Genomic DNA, 25,415 nt, shown 5'->3' on the forward strand with positions numbered 1-25,415 from the left:
ACAAGCACTGTGGCAAATGGACAATTAAAACAGGCATTCGGGGGGGGGAAGCAGAACGAACTGGGGAGGGGTAGAGAAAACAGTGCAACAACGAATGAATGAAAACCCCAGATCTCTGTAAATGTTCACTAAAACTAATAAAATTTAATGCTAATTAAAAAAAAGACTATGGCTTGAATCAGGTGCATCTTGGTTTTTAAAAGGACATCATTGCTTCTATGCACTTTGGAGAGGTTCTAACAGCAGATTTTCCCAATGTGACAGGGCTTTTGGTTTCATGACACTAGTACTAACGATGTTGATTTCATCCAAGTAAAATAAATCCTTGACAACTACAAAAAAAAAAAAAGAATTTCTGTTAAAGGAACAACAAAAAACTAAGCCAAATAAATATACAAACAAAAAGTAAATCATATAACAGCACGCAAATTCTCCCTTTCTTTCCCAGTCAGTTCAAGTTACTATTAATTTTATCTCCATATCTTTCATAGACACACTGTTTTACATCACTGCTTCTGTGATCCTTGACCAAAACACCATTTTCACTTAATCAGACTGCTGTAAATGCCTTTAACACAATTCTACACTTTCAGGTTTTTCCTGTCCAATATATCCTTTAGAGAATCTCCAAAGTGAGATTTTTAAAGCCCGAGTCCCATTTTCTGCTCTCGTGCTTAGAAATCTGCAAAATAATCATGAGACTGAAAAGGAGAAACAGCGTTCGTGGCTGTATCAGGACAGCTGTTTGGTCCGCCAGCAATGGCTTCTACGAAATTGGCTAAGTCTGTGTAGAACTGCTTGAAAGCTTTAAATGGACCAATTTGGAAGACTTAAATCCCATTATCTGTTGATCAGTCATGGTTCTAAAAATCCATTTAAAAAATTATGCTAAATGGATCGCTACGGAAATCCAATAAATTAAGGAGGGAGAGAGTAACAAAGAACTGCCAGTGAAAAGAGTTGACACAGTGACTGTAGTGACAGGCTGACATGTGTCTGAGATGTCAAGGACGGCACAGGATAGGACAGGGCAAAGATCTGTTGTTCATAGACAGGGTCACTATAAGTCAGACCCGACTTGATGACAACCAACAACAAGTGGTGGTGTGACCCGTAGGGGATTGTGCTGCTAACTCAAAAGTCACCCCTCTGGGGCCTTTAAATCCACTAACAGAATGAGCCGTCCCAAGGGATAGTATAACAATGAAAGAATTTTTCTTTCACTTTTCAGAGAAGAATGAACTGGAGGGGTGGGGAGGGCTGGGAGAAAAGTGCAATAATGAATGAATAGAAATCCAAAGTCTCTGCAAATTTTCATTAAAATTAATAATAATAATTAAAAAGAAAGTTTGATCCAATAATAAAAAAACACAACAAACAACCATCTACTTGAGAGTCCGCTATTAGTGGGCTCCAAATGAATGACAATGAAGAAGGGAGAGAAAGAATCACAAATAAATCAACAGGTTACGTCATCATAAATTAGTATATTAAACTACTTATTTCTATAAAAGGATTTTAAGTATGTGATAGTTGTTCTCATAGTGACGTTATGATAAATGTGAATCTTACCCTATCCGTCGCCATGTCTATGCACTCATGACCTCGGCCATGTTCATGACCATTAGAAGCAGGAGTGGCATCCAATTTCCAAACCATATGCCTCTGGAAACTCTATGAACTCAGGGAAACAATGATGGTACAGGGTCTGGCCTTTTGTTTATAGAATTGCTATGAGCTGTGCTTGACTCGATGGCATTTAACCAAAAACAAATGTTAATAGATCTCATTGAGGTTTCCGTTTCTTTCACTGACCCTTTACTTTGCCCACTTTGAGGTTTCTGGGTTCGGGATTTTTTTTGTTAGTCCTTCTTGATAACATTCCCAAATTATTTGAGGTGAAGTTTCACAATCCTTGCATCTAAGGAGTGCTCTGATTTCACTTCCTCCAAGTGGGATGTATCTGTTCTTTAGACAGTTCATTTTATGTTTATTTTATTTACTTCTCCAAAACCGCAACTCAAACACATCAATTCTCCATCAGTATTCCTTATTCATGATACAACTTTCATATTCATACAACATAATTGGAAATATCAGCTCTCATTGGCTGCACCTTGATCTTAAAACTTATTTTCAAAGACTATGTGGCAGAGAATAGGTAAAATTTTAATGGCAAAAGTTGCTGAAGAGAGAAAACTGTAGCTATAGGTGCTGATTTGGAAGCTTCTAGAAGCTACAGCACAAGCCTGGGGACATTAAGAGAAGAGAAGATATAGTGCTAACTAGCAAGATTGTATTTGAGACAAAGGTAGAGGTTATTACTCAGCTTCAACTTGCTGTAAGTAATATACTATTTCCACTTCTCTAAAGACATTTGTAGAATTTAATACCTCTTTATACACTACATGCAATTACATCCTTTCCTGATCTGATGAGAACATCAAGCCTTATAACAAGCTTATGCCATTGGGAATCCAAGACATATTCTAAAGATTGCAGCACTGTAATTAAGAAGTTGACTTATCTGAAACAAATATTAGATTATCTGGGTATAAAGAAAGATTAATTCGGCCACTTATTAGCTATGTAATGAACTTGTCAAGTTCACTACCACTCACACAGCCAGTCTACAAATCATTAATCAGAAACTACAGTGAAGTACGTGGAGGTGATGACATGTGATCTCCACTAACTTCACAGAAGACAAAGATCCACATCAACAGCAACAGTTGCATAAACTGAGCCCTCTGAGAGCAGACACACCCCCTCCAAACCATCTAACAAACCTCCTCTCTCAAGACTCCGATTACTTTTCTACTGGGTTCAGTAAATTCATAGCTATAAAGACACAGAACTCACAGACAACACTCACACTTGCAGGGTTTATTAGAGAAGTAACGGGGTACAGACTAGGTAAGGGGACACTCAGCATAGCCTCTGTAGGGCAGTCTTTTCCCAGGGGTGCTCATAGAAAGACCTCTCTCTGATATTCTGCCTGACAATTGTGTCTTTCACATCTATTCAGTCATGTATTGAAAAATTATCTTAACTCTGTCATTTTCTTGTTAGTAGGACCCACTCTGCCAGTCAGCATATACCTGAAAGGTCTTCACAAGTTAACTGACCTGGCTCTCCAGCAAGAGTCCAAAGGTACCACTTCACCAACAAGTATTCTCTTTCCACACTCAATGAGCCAGGACCCCACAGCCTTATCTCATACTGTTCTCTGGTTCTTTGCCACATCTGCTGTCATCACGGCCACAGCTGGTGCTCCAGCCAGCTCTGCTGCCAACTCATGGTCTCTCTCTCTCTCTCTCTCTCTCTCCAGTGTGCCACATTCTGTCTCTGGTTTAAGAAGAAATATCAGATTGAAAGGACCTGTACTCTGGTTATTCCTTCTAGGTGATAGCTTTTGTTGTGTAACATCGAGTTGGAACTGACCCACAGCTGACCGACCCTGTGGTGGGCTTCCAGAGGCAGTTAATTGCATGCTGATCTTTCTCCCAAGGAGCAACTGGTAGATTAGAACTGTGTGTCTTTGAGATATCATTGGTGATGTCAGATGGATCCTGGAAGAAAGCAAAGAATATCACAAGAAGGTCTATTTGTGTTTTCCCCCCAAGGAATAGCCTCTCTAAAAAACATACCAATGATATGAGAGTTAAAGCTTTGTCATTTTTGCTTCCAAGGAGCGCTCTGGCTTCACTTCTTCCAAGACATATCTGTTTGTCTGTTTTGCCAGTCCATAGGCTATTTACTACTCTTCTCCTACACCACAGTCAAAGGCATTAATTCTTCTGTAATCCGTATTCATTGTCCAGCTCTCAGATGCACAGCAAATGATTGAAAAGGCCATGGTCTGAATCAGATATACCTTAGTCTTCAAACTGACATCAATTCTTCTCAGTAATTTGGAGATATCCTTGGCAACAGACTTTCCTAGTGCAATATAGCTCATTATCTCTGACTTCCTGACTGCTGGTACTAATGATTTTGATTATGGATCCAACTAAGATGGAAGTGTTGACAATTTAAATCTTTCCTCCATCTATCATGTTGCCTATCAGTCCAGTGGTGAGGATTTTTGTTTTCTTGAAGTTGAGATTTAATCCACATTGAAGGTCTTTGATCTCCTGCAGCAAACATTTTTAATCTTTCTAACTTTCAGCAGGGAGTCTGTCTGCCACCTCTTCCACCCAGGGCTTTGACTTGTGGTGTAGCACTGGCCTGTGCATTGCTGTATAGAGGTAACTCAAGGTTGCTGTGATGCTGAAGACTGTGACAGTGATGTGCCAGTCGTGGTAACGGGCACCCATGGTGGACAGTGTTGGCTGGAGCTTTTCGACTAAATCAAGCCTGGAGGCAGGAGCGGCATCCACTTCCAAAATGACTTGCCTCCGGAAACTCTATGTACGAAAAGTGCTCAGGCCGTTCGTCGCTATGAGTCGTCTACGACTCAATGGCATCAAACAACAAGAACAACAACTTTCAGCAAGCAAAGTTGACTCATCTATTGATGACTCTTTCACCAGTCCAGATGCCACATTCTTTTTCATAGAGTCCTGCTCTTTGAATTATTTATTCAGCATGCAGATTGAATATGTATGGATAAGACCATAAGAACTTAAATATGATCAAGCCTATCACAACTGAATTCAAAAGTCAGCTTCAGAATAGGTTTGAGATATTGAACACTAATGATTGAAGACCAGATGAGCTGTGGGATGACATCAAGGGTATCATCCATGAAGAGAGCAAAAGATCACTACAAATACAGAAGAAAAAGAAAAGAAAAATCCAAATGGTTGTCAGAAGAGATGCGGAAAATTGCACTGATGTGTCAAAAAGCCAAATCAAAGGGAAGAAATGGAGAGGTGAAAAAGAAAAGAAGATTTCAAAAGACAGATCGAGAAGACAAAGCAAAATGCTGTAAAGGAATGTGCAGCGAGCTGGAGCTAGAGAATAAAATGATAAGAACAGGCTTGACATTTCTCAAGCTAAGAGAACTGAAAGGCAATTCAAAAGTTCTTTTAGAATACTAAGGGATGCTATGGAAGAATGATCCAGGAAATCATCACAAAAAAGATGGGGAGTATTCACAGAATTTCTGTACCAAAAAGAATTGATAAACACTTAAATATTTCAGGAAACACCGTATGATCAAGAACCAATGGTCAGGAAAGAAGGAATTGAAGCGACATTGAAATCATTAGCAAAAAATAATAAATAAATAAAAGAACCCCAGTGGTGGGATAAATAAAATAATCCCAAATGGTGAGATACCAATAAGCATGTTTCAACTAACAGATGCAGCATTGAGCAAGCTCGTCAGTCTCTGCCAAGAAATGTGGAGGACAGCTGGCCGGCCAACTAACTGGAAATATTATTAATATTATATGCAAGCAAAATATTGCTGAAGATCAGTAAAAAAAAAATGGCTAGAACAAAACACAGCCAGAGAATTCCCAGACGTTCAAGCTAAGTTAAGAAGAGGCTCTGGCACTGCCTTATCATTGCTGATGCCAGGTGAAATTGAGGAAAATATTTGACAACATATCTTAAATGAAGGAAAAGCTATTACTCAATTAGCAAACAATTTATAACACTAAAGAGAAACCTTTGATTGTGGGCATTAGGAGGCAGCTTTTGGATGTTGATGCATTAGCAGGAGTAGAAGCAAAAAATTAGAAACAAATGTTTATTATATGAGAATAGATAAAATAATATCTTTGAGATACTTGCATTGAACGAAAAGTATTATTAAAGGGACCTGAAAAGATGGAGTTATTGTGGATATAGCTCAATAGTGATTAATTTTATAATAATAATGTAAAAAAAAAGTATGTGCTTAATGAGCAGTAAATGGTATGTAGGGGTGGAGTGCAATGAACTCTCTGAAAGGAGCAGGCGAAGTAAGAACAGCGCGGCCCCTTGTTTCCTCAGAGCAAAAAGCAGATGAAGAGCCATAGCCCAGCCCCATGCTGCCTCTACAGCCACACCAACAGCAAGAGGTTTGTTTATTCATTGTTGACTCGCAAACTCTTAGCTGTGGTACTGAGAATGGGATTTATTAAGGGAATAAGTTTGAGAGTTTGGGAGGCAAAGCAAGCCACCCAAAACAAGCCAGGGTTTAGCCCATGTTCCAAGGCACAATTCCTTGATTAGTCTAGTTTCTTGTTTCAGTTCAGCAATTAAATCCATATCATCGAGCAAGGTTTGCCTCAGAGCAGTTATAAGCCAGCTTTTCCTTCAAGCATCCAGCAAGAACATTAAAACTTTTAACCTTGGCCTTTATCTCAAGGCTCCTCTGCTCACACTTACCACAGTTTCTCCACAGCAATGCCACAGTCTCTCCACCATCATCTTCATGGTTTCACCAATAGGGTTTTGCTTTCAGCAGGGTCTTGCTCCAGTCTCCCTAATAACCTGCTTTATGTAGATGGCACAACCTTGCTGGCTGAAAGAGAGAAGGACTTGAAGCACTTGTTGCAGAAGATCAAGGAACGCAGCCTTTGGCATGGATTGCATATCAATGTCAAGAAAACAAAAATTCTTACCATTGGAATGAAAGGCAACATGATGATGGATGGAGAAAAGACTGAAACTGTCAAGAGCTTCATCTTGCTTGAATCCATGATTAACATCCTTGGCACCAGCAGTCAGGAGATAAGGAGACACACTGCACTGGGAAAATCTGCAGTTAGCGACCTCTCCAAATTATTAAGGAGTAATGACGTTAGATTGAAGACTAAGGTGCTTCTGATGGAGGTCATAGTCTTTCCAATCACTTTCTATATATGCATGTGAGAATTGGACAGAGAATAAGTATGACAGAAGAATAGATGCCTTTGAGCTGTGGTGTTGAAGAAGAGCACTGAATATCTCATAGACTGCCAAAAGAACAGATATGTCTTGGAGAGGGTGCAGCTATAGTGCTCTTTGGAGGAAAGAATGATGAGGTTTTGCCTCACATACTTTGGGCATTTTGCTCTGAGAGTCTATTCCCTGGAGAATGACATGATGCTAGAAAGGGTGGAGTTTCGGCAAAGGAGAGGAAGGCCCTCAACCAGGTGGATTGACAGGGTGACTGTTGCAATGGACTCTTGTGTGTCAGGAAGTGTGAGGATGACACAGGATAGGCCAGGGTTCAGATCTTTTGTTTATAGGGATGCTATGAGTCGCACTAAACTCTACGGTACCTAACAACAACAACACCTTAATAGAAACATATCTCTATATGCACTGAACACCTACTGAGAACATATGTTGTCTAGTTACTGCTGAACTTTGGATAATTTATAGGAAAGATTAGGACTTCCCCTAGGATTTCCAAGACTGTAAATTTTTACAGAAGTAAATTGCTTCATATTTCTTTGAGAAATTGCTGGTGCAATAATTTATTAACTCAATGGTCCACCCATTGAGCCACTAGGTCTGCACATATATACTTCAAAACCAATTTCAGACTTAACACTTGTATATCCATTCAGAGTACTCGTCTTCAAACCAGTAAATTGAAAGCACTGGAGATGCAAGACCTTTTCACTACACTTCTAGAAATCAACATATTTATTTTCTTGATAAATGGATGAGTATTGGAAAGAACACAATGGAATTTTCTAGGAAAATGGAAATAGTTTTATCTTAATTAACTAAGTTGTGAGCCCTTTAATGAATATAAATTATGTAGTAAACCAAATTATCTTAAACATTGTATTACCTTTACAGTGCAAAGATTACTATGAAAGTATAAAAATATAATTGCTCAGTAAAGAACAGGGAAATACAAATTTAATCTGAATTCTTTCCTGCATGACACCTGCTTCTAATAGATCTCTTGAGCTTACAGAATGTAAGAACAAAACAGAATGAGAATATCTTCATTTCCTCTTAGGTCTACAAAACCTAAACAGATATACCAAAATCATGAAAAATGAAATTAATAATGGTGGGAAATTCAGAAATATAGCTGAATTTGAAGCAGGTGCTCTCATAAACAGTCATTCGTGGTCAATGTGATCTTTGCACCTTACACACTATCCTGAAAAATGTACGTGTTTGACTTCCTGGTATTGAGCATGGATTTATTTATTTGTCTCTAGACATATAAATCAATGCACTTATATCCGAGAGATTAATAATGAAAACTCAGAATTCACAGAAGTCACTTGGCTCACTCTTCTCTGTGTAGAACTGATGAGCTGATGAATTGGAAGGCTTATATATAATAAAAGTCTTAGCTATACTAAAGTTAAAGGAGTTTCTAAGCATTGTTCTGTCATGTTCAGGTCAGCCAAGTTAAGTGCGTAAACATGTTTGGGACAGAGGAGCTTTCCCTGAGATACTTGAGGGCCATGTCCTACCACGGATTTCTAATACTTAGTTTTATGGTTTCAAAACTATTAGTTTAACAATCTCAGAAACAAAAACCATGGTAAATAAATTTTAAGAGCCCAGTACAATTCTCTTATTTGGCCTGGTTTAAGAGTCCTGCTTGAGTAAAACACAGAAACAAAATAAACCAAGACACAAACTATAAATTAACAAAATTGCATTGAATGGTAAGGCTCTTTTATAAATTAGAATGAGATAGAATGATCATATCCAAAAATTGTGGATTAATGAACAGATGTGGATTTGGGTGACAAATATTTCTCCAGATGACCTGCTGGAATCAAGTCTTGCTTCTCTTCTATTGAATAATTAATATCATTTGAGCTGAGGTTCTAGATATCAATGTCATCAGACGCATAGCTCAGTGCTGAGATTTTAATTGCTTTTCCTGACAGCAATGCCGCATAACAAACTTGTATAATTCTCACAGAGGTTAGTAACAATGTTCTTAAAGATCAGTACCATTTAATGATTGAGTTTATATAGCAACTGTATAAATTAGCACTTAGCTTGATCATTGGACAGTTACATAGCCTTTCTACACTTTAGTTGTGTTTTTCCCAACGTTGTTGTTGTTGTTGCTTGCCATGGTGTCATGACTTACTTTTAACTGTCCCTCCAGAAGACTTTCAGAAGCTAAAATCATATGGGAGGAGATGTTGGAGCAACTGGTGTATTTCACCCACATGCCTTTGTGTTTACTGTTGTTGTTATGTGCTGTTGAGTCACCTGTACAATAGCTCTGAACTCTGCCCTATCCTGAGCCAGTCTCACTGACTCTGACACACCTACCCCCATGGCCAACCAGTTACTGTATCAATCCATCTCATCCATGGTTGCTTCCCAACCCATTTAGGATGAAGATAACTCTTTTATTTTCTTCTCTTTTTTTTAACTATCCAAAACTCTATACCATCTAGACAGGAACTATTGAAAAGAACTTGTGAAAAATGTAAAGACTACACTTGCTTTATCTAAAAATGTAGCTAATAGCCATAAGTTACTATTAGGTACTTGAAATGTGACTAGTACTAATTATAAATTATTTTTATTATGTTTAGTATCTATCAAGTCTGTAAATTAAGTGAAATGTTAATTTTAATTACTTGACTGTGCAGCTTTTGCCCCTTGCTACCTAGGCCTCTCTTCACTTTCTAATGTCCAAGCATATTCTGCCCTAAAAGCTTCTTACTTCCTTTGGATTTTATCCATGTTTCTCTCTTTCAAAAATGTCTATTTCCAGAAATGTACGCTTTGGGTTATATGTTAATAATGGTTAAAATTCAGTATAAACTCCTTGTCATTCAGGAAACATTCCATAGCCCAAAACTTGAGTCTAGATCTGTTGTTATAGAAATCTGTTATCCTTTCTCCATACCTATCCAAGAGGTATGCTGAGCAAATCATTTGAGAAGCTGGACTCCATGAAGAAGAAGGTGGTATCAGGATAGGTTAAAAGACTCAACAAAAGCCTGTGTTTGGTAGATAACACAATCTTACTTGATGAAAGTGAAAAGACTTGAAGCACTTGCTGCAGAAGATCAAAGACTAAATACTGCCTTCTATATAGATTATGTCTAAACATCAAGAAAACAAAAAACCTCATCACAGGCCCAACAGTGAGCATTAGTTGGAGAAAAGATTGTAATTGTCAATGATTTCATCTTACTTGGATCAATAGTCAATACCCTTAGTACCAGCAGTCAGGAGATCAGAATATATATTGCATTTGGAAAGTCTGCAGTCAGGGACCTCTTCAAATTACTGAGGAGCAATGACATCAATTTGAAAACTAAAGTATATTTGATTAAGATCATGCTTTTTCCCCCAATAATTTTCTATGCATCTGAAATGGGTGAGAATGACAATGGACAAGGATGACCAGAGGACTATCTATTCCTTTAAGATGTAGTGTTAGAGAACAGTACTGAATATCCCATCACTGCCAAAGCAACAAATATCTCTTGGAGAAAGTGCATCCAGAATTCTCCTTACAGGCAAAGAAGACAAAGCTTCATCTTACATCCTTTGACATGTTGCTGGGATTAGGAAAGGAACACCGTGCTTGTAAATGTGGAGAGTAGGCAGAAGAGAGGAAAACTCCGATTCAGATGGCTTGACAAACGGACTGTTGTTGTTGTTATGTGCCATCAAGTCATTTGAGACTCATAGCAACCCTAATTACAAGAGTCCTAAACGCCCTTCTATCCTGTGCCAACCTCGCTCTCTCAAACACACTCATTCCCACCACTCCACTCACAGAATCGATCCATCTCATCGAGGGTCATCCTCTCCTGCACCGTCCCTCCACTCTCCCAAACATGATGTGCCTCTCCAAGGACCAATCCCTCCTTGCAACATGCCCAAAGTATGTCAGACGAAGCTTCAGAATCCTTGACTCCAGGGAACAGTCTGGCTTCACCCTCTCTAGGACAAATCTGTTTGTTCTCCTAGCAGTCTGTGGTATATTCAACACTCTTCTCCAGCACCACAACTCAAAGGCATCAATTCTCTTTTTATCATCCCTATTCACTGTCCAACTCTCCGATGCATAGAACATAATTGCAAAGACTATAACCTGTATCAGGTGCACCTTAGTCTCCAGCCTGACAGCAATAGAATTATGTCAGCAATTTTAAGGGCAGCACCGAATAGAACAAGGATCAGATTACTTGTTTATAGGTTCACTAAGGGTCATGCTTGACTTGAAGACACATAACAACAATTGTAGAAATAGAGATTGCTGTCTTTTAGCATGTATATTTTTACTTCATTAAAAATATTTCCATTCTTTTAGGATCTACTTGAATTATTATGCTTTGAGCACAGAGCATTTTCACAGTCTCATACATATATTTTAGGACTATTATTTCACTGAAGAGTCTGCAGTTGGGGAACTTTCTGAATTAGTGAGGAGCAATGATGTCAGTTTGATGACTAAGGCATGCCTGATTCAAGTCAGTCTTTTCAATAGCTTTCCATGGATCTGGGAGCTGGATAATGAATAAGGATGGAAGAAGAATAGTTGATGTCTTTGACTTTTGGTGTTGGAGAAGAGTGTTGAATGTCTCATCGACTACCAAAAGAGCAAACGTGTCTTAATATAATTGCTATTAAAAAATGTTCTGGGTGTCATTCTTCCAAAACTTGTCTATTAAGTTGTTTATTTGCTGTTCATGGTATACCAAATGATCTCCACCAACCCTATAATTTAAAGCCATCAATGCTTCATTACTCTTCCTCATTCATTATCTATCTTTTGAATAAACATGAGACAATGGAAAATATCATTGCTTGGGTCAGACATCACTTCGTCTTTAAAATGACAGTAGAATTGCCTAATGTAACATACGGTTTGATTCTTGATGATTGCTTCCCTAATCATTGCTTTAGAGTCAGGAAAAATTAAAACCTTGGCAAAATCCAACCTTTCTTTAACTAATGTTTATCAGTTCACTTATGAGGATTTTTGTTCCCTTACTATTAAGATGTAATATGTATTATAAAAGGTCTAACTTTTCTGATGAGTTCCTGAATCAAAGGGAAAAAAATGATCATTCTTTACAGAATATTCTAAACTGCAATTTACAGAAAGCAAGCGGAAAGAAATCCAACATCTATAAGAACCTGGATTGTCCAGGCACCTGGTATTAGTTTTCTCAAAACCTCTAGTGGTTGATATTTATTATTAGCCCTATTTAAGATATAAGATGATAGATGTGTAAGAAGGTTACATAATCTGCCCTGCCCATGTTCTTAGCAGCTTCTAGCAGTAGCACTGGGAGTCAGAAACCAAGCCTATTGAACTGAAGCCCAGGCCCATCCCAGTTCATAGAAAAAGGAGGGATGACACATCAATGCACCTTCAATAACTCTTTCTGGGTCAGGAGAATGGAGAACTTCTGGAGACAATTATGCAGGAGGCACGTGAACAAATTAAGCACCGGATTCCTTAAGGAAAATAATCTCTACTGTCTTAAAATGTAAGCATACTATAAGTGAGAGAATACAATTTGGGATCATGATATATGTATTTTGTTGTTGTTATGCACCTCAAATTGGAACTGACTCACAAGTGATCCTCTAACAGGTTTTCAGGGTCACTGAATCACACAAGAGGAGATTGTCCATTTTTCTTCCCTGGAGCAGCTTGATGGATTTGAACTACATTCCTTTTGGTTGGCAGCACAAGAGCCAAACTTGGGACAGATTGCCTTTAAACTGGTATAATATGTGCAAGTGACTCTTCCCTTCCTTCCGCTCCCTTTTCTTCCCTTCCCTTCTTTTCCCTCCCCTCCCCTCCTCTTCCCTCTTCCCTCTTCCCCTTTCCCTCCTCTCCTCTTCCCTTTCTCCTCCCCTCCCCATTCCCTTCCCCCTCCCTTTCCCCTTCCTCCCTTTTCCCCTCCCCTAGCCTTTTCCTTCCCCTTCCCTTTTTTCTTTCCTTTCCCCTTGGCCCCTCCCCTCCCCTCCTCTTCCCTCCCCTTTTCCTTCTCTCCCTTCCCTTCCATTTCCCTTTCTTTCCTGTAAGGTCTCACTCTTGCTCCTAACAAGGTCTTACCTTAGCTTTGACTTCAGTAGATAGGATCTCTTCTGGCTCTTTTCCACTCCAGTACTTCTTTTTTTTTCTTTTCTTTTTTAAATTATTTAAAAACAACTATGAAGAAAAATTAACAACAACAAAAAATCACCTTCTAAGGAACCAAAAGCAAAACAGAGAAAAACACATAACAAAAGAAGAGTGAACAACTGAACCTTGCGTGAATTTTCAGACCTCACCTCCCAGGATGTTGACAGTGAACTACAATCCCAAACACAACCATGGTAACCAAGTAAGCATTTGTTGAATCAGATCAACAGACAGAAATGTGTATCTCTAATACATGTCGGAATGTAAAGGGGGATCAAAAGAGAGGGAGAGCGAGAGGTCAAAGGAGAAGCTCCCAGCTTGTAGGCACTGAAATATTCCATGAGATCAACCACATTCCAGAGTGGTGGCAGGACCAGAGGGAACTTGTAGAAGCATGTTGGACAAACCAAGCGAGAGCCTTTGAAGCTTTGCACCCACCTTCATTTTCTGAAGATTTATGAGGCTCCTTCAGACTGTCTTGCCAATGCTACATCAAAAACCTGCATCTGTGCTATCCTTAAACAGAAGGAACAGAGGGCACAGTGGGAAGAGCTAGATGCAAACTGAGCACATGTCACTCCTCTTTACGGAGAAACTGGGCTGCTAACTGTAAAGGAGGAGGCTGGGGAAGATGATAATTGTCAACTGAACTCAAGAGGTTGAAACCATGGCATTTCCTTCTTTTCATTTTCTTCTCTTTCCCAGTCTTTCTTCTTGCCCCATAGTCTCCCTCCCTCCCATCTTTCCCTCTTTGTTGTTATTGTTCTTTGCCACTGAGTTAGAACCCACTCATATCTGACCCTTCAGTGGGTTTTCTGAGGCAGTTAATCTTACAGGAGGAGATTGCCCACTTGCAGGGCAGCAATCTGGTAGACTCGAATTGCTGCATTTGATTTTGCAGTGTAGCTTCTTATCCCTAGGCCGCCAGAGCTCTTTAATTTATTTAACAAGTATTTATTGATGCTGACTTTGCCAGACACTGCTATAGCAACTGTGGGTACAATAGTGAACAAGACAGTTAAAATCTGAAAGCTCGTAGAATTTACTTAGAGAGCTGAGAAAAGATTGTATAAAAAGATTTCTTTGGAACTCGAATATCCTCATTTGGATAACAATTACTGAGTGTCTTATGGACAAGCATGTAGAGAAGATGAAATAATATATAATTAAGACTGTGTGTCAAAATCATGACATTTTTTATGGCAAATTTAGCTTGGCTGATACGTCAAAACGGAAAATACTATACAGAATAGTCTTCAGCTGAAATCAAGATTTGTTGTAGGAAACATGAGAAAAACCTAGAGAGGTGGGTCTCTGGCTTTGAAAATTGTCAACAGTTAAGAAATCAAAAGATGTGTTGCATTTGGAAATATCTACTGTAAAGGATGTCATCAAAGAGCTAAAGCACAATGATGTCAGGTTAAGGAATAAGGTGCACCGGATCCCACCCATGGTCTTTTCTAATTATTTGCTATGTATCTGAAAGTTAGGCAATGGAAACGATGACGGAGATGAACCGATGCCTTTGTGTTGTGATGTTGGAGAAAAGTACTGAATATCCCATGGACTACTAAAAAGACTAACAAATATGACTTGGAGAAAGTGAAATTAAGAATGGTGAACTTGATACTTTTGATGTGTTGCTAGGAGGAGCAGTCCCTTGGGGAAAGATGTCATGTTTGGAGAGGTAGAGAGAGTTATTGAAAGAGAAAAAGACAAGGTGGATTGACACAGTGACTGTAACAATGGGCTCATGTATATGAGAGATTTTAAAGATGGCACAGGATAGACAACACAGATAGAACACAGATAGATCTGTGTTCACAGTGTTGCTTTGAATTGAATTGTCATCAACCCAAGGGTACCTAGCAACAAAAACTACATGGTACATAAGAAGAGATATCTCCACTAGGAGATGGAGCAAATGTTTTTAAAAGGGAGGGGGCCTGGCAGCTATAGGTCATCAGAAAGTGTGTCTATAGTAGAAGTGCCCTTGGAAAGTTCAGTAAATTATAGAACAGGTCAGAAAGGCAAGAAGATAATATATTTATGGAACATGACTATAAATATAGGTGATTACAAATAAGAGTATATAGAATAGAATATACATTGCTTTGCAGACCACTTTATATTTTGGTCTTTATTCAAAATGATTTTTTTTAAAAAGATGTGTTATAAATAGACCTCTGTGTGTGTGTGTGTGTGTGTGTGTGTGAGAGAGAGAGAGAGAGAGAGAGAGATCTAAGATAAAGAGAGAACGAGATAGGTTGAATATTTGTTTTCATTTTTAAAAAATTTATTTTAATGAAAGTTTACAGAAACTTATGGTTTCCAATCATTCATTGTTGCACTTTTCTCCCTTCCCAGCCCTCCCCCCCTTACTTAATTTGCTCTTCTCTTTGAAAGGTAAAGGAAGAATTCTTTCATTGTTATCCAATCCCTCCCCCCAAGTCCACTCCACTATACTACCTTCATTCTGGACTCCGGACATGACAATAATACCTAATCATATATCTCTTTTAAACAGTTTTTTAACATCCCAAGGCTACTGTAGGCAGTTGTAAGGCTACTGTAGGTAGTTTTAGCAGCCTAGGGAAAGAAGGTAGTGGCTAAAATTGAGCTCTAAGGTGAAAGAAAATGACTATGGTTGACTGATATTAAGAGGATAAAAATCCATTGGACTTACAGTAGTCTGTTTCTGATAGAGGCTTGAGAAGGATACTCTGGTACATGAAGCTATATGACAGTGTCATTCCTTAAAGAAGTTAATAATGAAGGTTGAGATTGGGTTAGTATGAAGTTAAAAAGAAAAAAGATTTATTTCAAAATTGCTATGTTTAGGTCATTTTGACAATCCAAATGGAAATATAAAATAGATGGATATCTTTGGAACTCAGAGGTGAACTCTGCGGTGAAAACACAAAAGTGTGAATCACATGAAGTGAGGTGATAATTGAAGTCAGTGGCCCAGATTAGACCTTTTTGCTTTTGAAAAATGATCTTTTTGACAGATAAACAAGAATAAAACAGAAGTGGAGGCAGAAGAGAAGTAGGCAAAGCTATAAAGAGACATTCAAGACAGACAGTGTCATCACATGTCCTAAAGTGCCATCTAGTCAACTCCAACTCATAACGACCCTATGAACAAGAGATCAAAACCTTACCCTATAGTGCACCATTCTAATAGTCTCTACTGTGCTCGGTTCCATTGTTACAACCATTGTGTCAATCCATCTGTCAAGGACCTTTTCCTTTCATTGGCTCTTCTCTTTTCCCAACACGATGTTTTTTTTTGTCCAATAGACTGGCCCTTTCTGACAATATACCAAGATTATGTAAGACACTTTTATCACCCTTGTATCTAAGCATCAACTTTGTTTGTGCTTCCTCTAAGATAGATTGGGTATTCTTTCAGCAGTCCATGGTATATTCTGAAATCTTTGTCATCACACCACATTTTAAATGCATCAATTCTTTTTTGATCTCCTTAATCCATTGTCCAGCTTTTGCCTGCATACAAAGGAAATTAAAATGTTACGGCTTGGGTCAGATACTCCTTAAAAAATAGGCATATAATAAAAGGATTATCTACATACAATACTAATGCCTTTTTAGAGGTAAGTTAGTTGAAAACTGATCAAATGTTTATTTTAGGAGTCATTGTTGTTAGGTGTTGTCAAGTACAACTGATAGCAATCTTACGAAAACCAGACCTGAATTCTGTCTTAGATAGTGCCATCCTCAATATTTCTGACACACTAGAGCCCTTTGCTGCGTCACTATGTCAATCCATCTCATTGGGGATCTTCCTCTTCTTCGCTGTCCCTCAATCTTTCTTAGGAATAGCTTCACCTCGCTTCACATCCAAAGAATGAGAGAGAAAAACCTTCAATATCTTTGCTTCCAAGGAGCACTCTGCTGCATTTTCTTCAAGGAATATCTGTTTGTTCTTTTGATAAGCCATAGATAGTCAGTACCCTTCCAACAGCACAACTCAATGGCATCAACTCATCTTCTGTCATCCTCACTCGTTGCCCAACTCTCTAATATATAGATTGAGAAGATTATGAACTTTGTCAGGTGAACTTTAGTCTTGAAACTGATATCATTGCTCTTCAGTATTTTGAAGAGGTCTCTGCCAGTTGTCTTGCCCAGTGCAATGTAACTCCTGGTTTCCTGCTATTAGATATTGATTACTAATCCAAGCAAGATCATCATTGACAGCTTCAATCCTTTTCCCATCTATCATGATGTTGACTATAGATCCTACGGTGAGAATCTATGTTTTATTGATGTTGAGATGTAATTCATACCTAAAGATACGCTGTTTGGTACCATTGAGTCAGAACTGATCTACAGCTACTCGCCAGTAGGTTTTCAGAGGCAGTTAATCACACAGGAGGATGTTGCTTGTCCTTTTTCACTGGAGCAGATGGTGGATTCAAACCTGGTACCTTTGGGATTACAGTGCAATTTCTCACCATTAGACCAAAAGAGCTCCCTATCAAAAGTCTTGCTTTTCTGCAGCAAATGTTTCATATCTTCCTTACTTTCAGCAAGCAAGATTGTGTCATGCATAATGCAGATTGTTGATGAGTCTTTCTCTAATCCTGATATCCCATTCTTCTTCATATAAAGTCCTGCTTCATGAATCATTTGCTCAGCATACAGATTGAACATTGCCAGGATAATGATTCATGGTGACCCTGTGCACAACAGCTCTGACACCCTGCCCAATCCTGAGCCAATCACACTGTCTCCAACACACCTACCCTCATTACCCCGGTTGCTGTGTTAGTCCATTTCATCCAGGGTCTTCCTTTCCTGCACTTTCTGTCCACCAATCCAAGCATGATGTCCTTCTCCAAGGACCAGCTCTTTCTGCCAACATGCCCAAAATATGTGAGATGAAGCTTCAAACTTTTTATCTCAGGGAGAAGCTTAGTTTTACCCTTTTCAGAAAAGATCTATTTGTTCTCTTGGCAATCCATGATATGTTCAATAATCTTCTCCAGCACCACAACTCAAAGGAAATGATTTTTCTTCTATCAATCCTAGTTATTGTGCAGCTTTCTAATGCTTAGCAAGTAATTGCAAAAACCATGGCCTGGATCAGGAACCTTTTAGTCTCTAGACTGACATCATAGCTCTTTGGTACTCTGGAGAGGTCCCTGACAGCAGATTTTCCTTATTTAGTTCATCTTTTGATTTCCTGAGTGCTGGTGCTGAAAGCGTTGATTGTAGAACCAAGTAAGCGGAAATTGTTAACAAGCTCAGTTTCTTCTCCATCTATCATGGAACTGCCATTGGCCTAGTGGTGAGAATCACTGTTCTCTTGATCAAATATATGTAACTAAACATGAGAGAGATGTCATTTTTAAGATAGTGAGAATAAAAGATTTTATAATTTGTTACTTTAGTGTGTCTGCAACAAAGGGATGGGCCATCTCCTTGAATGTATTTACTGCTTCTGAAAATCTGCTGGAGGATTAGCTATGAATCAATTCTAACTCGAGGACACACAACAACAACAATGTGTCCAAGAGTGTAATTCTGTGAGTTAATACTTGTAAGAATCATTAAATGATGCAAAATAGCTTGAAAAACCATCAAGTTCTTATTCCACTTCTGTCTTGCTTGAACAATATCCCTAATCATATAGGAACTAGATCTTGATACATAGAAAGTACTCAAGCTCTGGTGGCTTAAGTGATAAGGAGTTGTGTTGCCAACCCAAAGGCACATGGTTCAAATCCATCAGATTCTCCATGGGAAAAAGAAGGGTAATCTCCTTCCATATGATTGACAGCTACTAAATACCCACAAAGGAATCAGCTATAAGTGGGTTCCAACTCTGTGGCACCAATAAGTACTTACTATATGCTTAGAAATATTAATTACTGGTCTCTTGGGAAGATACAGATTAGCCTTTCTGAACATCAACTTCCTCATCTCCACCTTATTGAATAAAATTCCTGTGGAAGCGAGGTAAACATTGGTATTATTTTGTTAGATGCATTTAAGTAGACTATGACTCATAGTGACCTTATGAACAACAGATCAAAATCTTGCCCTTTCCTGTCCCAGCCTCATGATCTCTGCCATGTTCAGCTCATTGGTGCACTCCTTGTGCCAATCCATCATGTGGATGATCTTACCATCTTTCATATACTCATTGACCTTCCATTTCTCTTATCATAATGTCTTCTTCTAAGAAGTGGCATCTCCTGACAACACATCTATACTATGTGAGACTAAGTGTTCCCATTCTTGCATCTAAGGAGCACTTGTCTTTCACTCTCTGATTGTATGTGTCAATATTAACTAAAGGGAAAGATGAATACTTGATATACAGAAAACCAAGTGTTGTCAAGTTAACGAATATTCGTGGTTATTCTACGTTTGTTGGAGAAGAACTGTGCTCTAAAGAGTTTTCAACCATCTCTTTGGAACCTCTGGACAGATTTGAACCTGAAACCCTTCAGCCAGCAGTTGAGTATGTTAACTATTCACATTGTACAGGGTCACCTGGTATATGTTGTTGTTGTTGTTCAGTGCCATCGAGTCATAGGTGCCTCATAGCTACCCTATGAACGAAAGTCCTCAACACTTCCGTGCTCAACCTTTCATCCTTTCTCCAGGTTCATAGGGTTTCCAGAGGCAAGCTATTTATGGAATTGGATGTCACTCCTGCTTCCAAGCTTGTTTCGACTGGGGAGCGCACAAAACACTGTCCACCATGGGTAACCGTTATCGCATTTGACACATTGGTGTCACAATGTTCAGCTTCACAGGGACCAAAAGTTGTCCCTGTACAGCAAATGGACACACCAGGGCTATATGACCTAGAAGACTGAGCAAAAACAATGAAAAACAGGTCTGAGGGCCACAGATTAGAGTCACCCACCTTTGGCTTGGTTGCATTGCTTTCGGTCCCCTATACAAACTGGTCTATCTCATTGATGCATATATTCCAACTCTTGGTGACCTTGAGTGGAGGGGAACAGCCCCATTCGGTTCTCTTGGCTTTTATAGAAGCAGATTGCTAGATCTTTCCTTGATGGTGTCATTGGACGAGCATGATTTGCTAGTGGTCGGACACAAACACTACCAACGAGGTACACGCTATCAAATGTCTGTGGAACTGAAATTCACATACATGGAGCTAAGCCTTTTTTCCATTCCCACAGTCATTTTTCAGAAACGTCTTCCTATCTTCCACTCCCACTTGACTTTTAACCTAAGCCTTGTACATAAACATCAAATATTTTTCTTACGGAGTGGACTATCATATTTACACACATGTGCACTCTTTGAGGTAATCTTGAGCCAGGCTCCCTCTGATTATGTTTCACCTTTTCACGCTGTTGTCCCAGGAGGCACTGACGTCATATGGAGACACAGTAGCGCCGTCTGCCTTCAGAGGTTCAATTCATTCTGCCATCCGGAAATTCAGCCGACAAGGCAGCCAGTGTTAGAAATTAAGCCTGTGACATGCAGGACATGGTGGAGTGCAAACATTGGTCAGCGCTTCCTCTCCCAGCCACAGAGGAAAGCCACAGTGATTGGTATTCAGGAAGGGGACCTCCTATTTCGAAGGATTCCTTCATGCTGTTCAGCAATGCTGTTTAGGGTTGATTTTCCCATTTGAACGGCAAAGCTTAAACACAAATATTAGCTACCTGAAGCTGCAAATAGCAGCATAGTACATTTTAAAAATAATGAATATTTAACCAGCCTTTGCCCAACCAAGAAAAATATTATGTAGAAATGAGGCTGATTTTAGAAAACTTCCCAAGGAAACAAACAACAGAAAAAAATTTTTTAAAAAGTTGAATTTCCTTTCAAAGTTTGTTTTTGCTAAACATTCACAGTTTGGCTTTTTCCAATCCAATTTTATTATAAGAAAGGTCTCCCACATGTGTACCTGGTGTTCCTTTCAAAATAATCAGCAATGAACAAAACTTTTGAAAAGGTAAAGGAGTTCTTCAGGGAGGCAGAAAGGGAAAAACGAACCACAAAGAAGGGCAGTCACCTTGCACATTCCCACTATAACGTCTTTAATCATGGTCATGTGTTCATCTCCTATTTTTTGTGCTACTCAGGTTTATTTGTTGTTGGTTTTGTATCATCTGGTTAGAAATGACCTACAGATGACCCTCCAGAGAGTTTTCAGAGGCAGTTAATCATATGGGAGGGGATTGCCAAACTTTCTCCTACTGAGCAATTGATAGATTTGAACCACATCCCTTTGGGTTACCAGCATAACTTCTTCCCACAGGCCACCAGTAGCTCCTTTGTTGTTGTTTGTCATTGAGGAAATTACCCATCCTTCTCCCACAGAGTTCCTGGATTCGAACCACTTGCTTTCAGGACTGCAGCACAGCCTCACTCAGAGAGGGCTCAGGAGCTCCCCAGGGATTCCAAGATTGAACTATTTGTTCCTGCATATTGACTTTCCATGAATTCCCTAAAGGCACCACCACACTTATGGTCAATGGATGGCTTTGACATGTGGATGCTGTAATTCCAAGTGGAGGCTGTATCTGGATGATATCCCATATCTAGATGACATTCCATGGCCCATTGAAAAGGGTCCTCAGCAGTCATTTCATTTGGAGGAAAACAAAATAAAAGTATTAAAACATGCCCTTCAAGAATCTTCGTTCTCATTTCATAAAGTAAACCATTTAGACTTTCTCATTCTCACTGCTCGTTGCTGTTGATTCAGAATCTACTTTTTGGTGCATAGAAGGAGTTTATCTATCTTTCTCTTGCAAAGTAACTGGTGGAGACGAACTGCCAGAGACGTGCAACCTTTGGGTTAACAACACATGGTTATACTGACTACATCACGATTGTTCCTTTTTAGGCTCTAGCAAAATGCCTTCATAACACTTTATACCAGGCTGCATTGCTTTGTGGTTGGTTTTGTTCTATTTTATTTTAACACTTTACTTAGTTTATCTCTTATGACTGAAATAAATACTAGGAGTTTAGTATCAGTATTAACCCATTTTACAGGTTCAAAATAAGGCTGAGGTATTCAGCTGGACAGTGACTAGGGATGATAGAGGGAGAATTGATGCCTTTGAGCTGTGGCGTTGGAGAAGAGTATTGAATATAACATGGACTGCTAAGAGAACAAACAGGTTTGTCCAGGAGAGGGTTAAATCAGGCTGCTCATTGGAACTCATGACATACATTGGGCATGTTTCAAGAAGGGACCAGTCCTTGGAGAGGGACATCATGCTTGGGAGATTGGAGGGTCAGCTCAAGAGGGGAAGACCCTCTATGAGATGGATTGATTCAGTGAAGAGGATAATGGGGATAGGTGTGTTGGAGACAGTGAGATTGGCACAGGATAGAACAGGGTTTAGGACTGTTGTACATAGGATTGCTATGAGTCTCAGGCAACTTTATGACACATAACAATGACAAGAACAGTCAGTGATTGAACATTACTTACCTGGTGCAATCAGGATACAAATCTTTACTCTAGCCTGGCACCTATGCAGACCATTCCCCTGTTGCATTACAAGTTAAATTCATTTTAAAATTAGTTATAATGGCTTTACCTAGTGGACTGTTAGCTAAATACCACTCATTTTTTTCTCCTCAAATTTGTAGGTCATATTCACAGGTGAGGGCACCTCAACTATAGTACCAATTTTGAGGATGGCGAAGAACAGAACAGAGTTCAGATCTGGTGTTCATCAGGTCACTGTAAGTCATGCTTAGCTGTATGGGACCTGACAGCAACCACACCAATTAAGTGGATTCAAATATTCCATGACTCAGTTTCCTTCCCGTGAAGCAGATATAATGATAGGAGCCCTACCTGTCTCAGACTTTTGACCCTAAGGTCCACTAGGGCCATGTGGTAATGCTGTTGTTGTTGGGTGCCTTCAAGTGACTATGACTCATGGAGACCCTATTAAAAACAAAACAGAAACTTCTTATTCTTAGTCATTCTCCCAGTCTCTGACATGCTCAAAGCATGTATTCTGTAGTCACTGTGTCAAGCATTCCTTTGAAATTCTTCCTCTCTTGTGCTGACCTTCTGTCTTTCCCACCATGGTAACTTTTTTCAAGGAGTGATCCATCTTAACAACATGCCCAATATATGTGACACATTCACTATCCTTTCCCCTAAGGGATACCCTACATCTACTTCCTCCAAAATAAGTTTGTTTGTTCTTTTGGCAGTTCAAGGTACTACTCTTCACCAACACCATGATTCAAAGAATCTTCTTCTTCAGTAATAATGCTGTTGCTGTTTGCCATTGAGTCAGAACTGACCCTCCAGGGGAGTTTTCAGAAGCAGTAATTCACACAAAAGGAGATTTGCTATCCTTCTCCTATGGAGCAGTTGGTGGTTTAGAAACACATGCTTTTAGGACTATAGTGCAGCTTCTTACCACGAGGCCACCAGTGCAATCTTCAACAGAGAAATTTGTCAAGCTAAGATTTGTACCGTTCCATTTAACATTTGAATATTGAATATCTAAAATGTTTTGCACAACTATGAGTCACAGGCTACTCAATGGCACATAACAACAACAACAACAAAATGTTTTGCTGTAGAACTTCTTGCTTGGGTAAAAGGATATTTTAAACTTAAAGGGGTTTTATCATCCATCTTTTCTGCTCTGCATCAAGAATACCATTGCAAGAACAGGGAAAAAGCCCAAATGTCTAACCACAAACAAATAGATTGAGAAATTATGGTCCATTCACGCAATGGAATAGTATGGATCATGCAGGAGCGATGATTCTGTAAATTATTACCTAACTTGGAAGGGACTGGAGAGCATTTTGCTGAGTGAAATAACTCAGTCTCAGAAGGATAAATATTGTATAAAACCATTATTGTAGAATGAGAATAAGGATCCAAGAGGGGTGGGAAAGGTTGGAAGCAGAGGGATGAGGATGTGCAGGGGGAAGGTGGGATTAATCATGGGGTTGTACAATTTGATGGGGGGGGCGGGGAATTGAAAGAATTTGTTCTTTAAAATGATGTATTAGAATTTTATAAATAAACTAGTAGAAAATGTAAAAAATAATTACTTACAAAAATAAATTGTGCCATATATTTGGAATAATGAGAAAAATAACTGATCACCACAAGGTTTCTGATGTATCAGTATGAGAACATCCACTCTGATAACTCGATGGGGAAATTTTGGCTACATGCCACATATCATGGATCACTGCGTGTATTTTTAATGACCCGTATTCAGGCATATGATGCAGTTCAAAGATTGCTCAATATTTCGAAATCCTTAGCCTAAATGAATTGTGTAGAGTATTCTAATGTAAGCTATTATTTAAAGTCCTAAACATTTACTTGGAAGTCTATTTCTTCTCATCCACATGGGAATATTTATGTATATCCCCTAAGTTGCAGTTTTATTTACTTCCTCTACAACATCCTTACGGTTGGAATAAATTTCTTAGATTTTTACATTTTTGAAATAAACCTTTCTTTCATCTTTTTCTTCTATGCTAAGGTTGTCCCATAAAAAGGTTGTCCCATAAAAGATGAACATGTGCTGTAAAGTAGGAAGGAAATACCTTCCACATTGTCTGGAAAAAAAGATCATTTCCTCCTCTCTTCGTTTTGGTGTATGCATTGGAAAGGATGTGGTCTTTAAGGCTGGAAGACCAGAATGATTTTATTTGAGAATCTGTTTCTCTATTTACTTGTATCACTACACTCTGTGTTTGTGGGTTTTGTTGTTTAGTTTCTTCCCTCTAAAGCATCCTCTCCGATCCCATACTTAATGACTTAGCTCGACTGTTCCCTCTTTTAACACTCTCTGAGGGGCTATATCTTAAAGAACATTATAGGCAAAAGAAGCAAAAAATAAAGATATTGTGAGATGATAACCTTTTGTAATATTGATTACAGGAAAAACAAGATGTAGATTATACAAGGTTAGGTCTGAGGAATAACAGAGAACCATGCCTTCCTTATCAACTCTGTCTTTGTGGATCATGGAAAGGAATGTGGGTTTTGTTCTGATGGTGTGGCATAGAGTTGCTCAAATTATTGTGTACATCAGAATCAACCAGAGAACATCTTAGATACAGATTAATGGGCTCTATCTCAGCATTCTTTTTTTGGAGCCCCTAGATTGAGATTCTAGAATTTACATTTCTAACTGGAGATACTGATATTACTCCTATGGGGATTGCGTTTTGAAGAAAGCTTATTTGTTCATTTGTTTGTTTTAATCTCTTATAGCTAATGTTAGATTGATCTTGGCTAAAAGCAAAGAGGACCTGAGAAATCCCTATCTATGTTTCATTGACTATTGCAAAAGCATTTGACTGTGTGGATCACAACAAACTGTTGCTGACTCTGAGAATGGGAATCCCAGAAAAC

The 25,415-nt window shown here is 38.9% G+C and overlaps 1 pseudogene; it reads right to left on the reverse strand.

Moving 5' to 3' along the window:
• Positions 1-25,415, reverse strand: part of LOC102871524 — a 151,602-nt pseudogene that overhangs the window by 13,929 nt on the left and 112,258 nt on the right.

This window comes from Elephantulus edwardii, unplaced genomic scaffold (genome assembly GCF_000299155.1).
Source record: "Elephantulus edwardii isolate Elephantulus edwardi_28Jun2011 unplaced genomic scaffold, EleEdw1.0 scaffold00138, whole genome shotgun sequence".
NCBI lineage: Eukaryota > Metazoa > Chordata > Mammalia > Macroscelidea > Macroscelididae > Elephantulus > Elephantulus edwardii.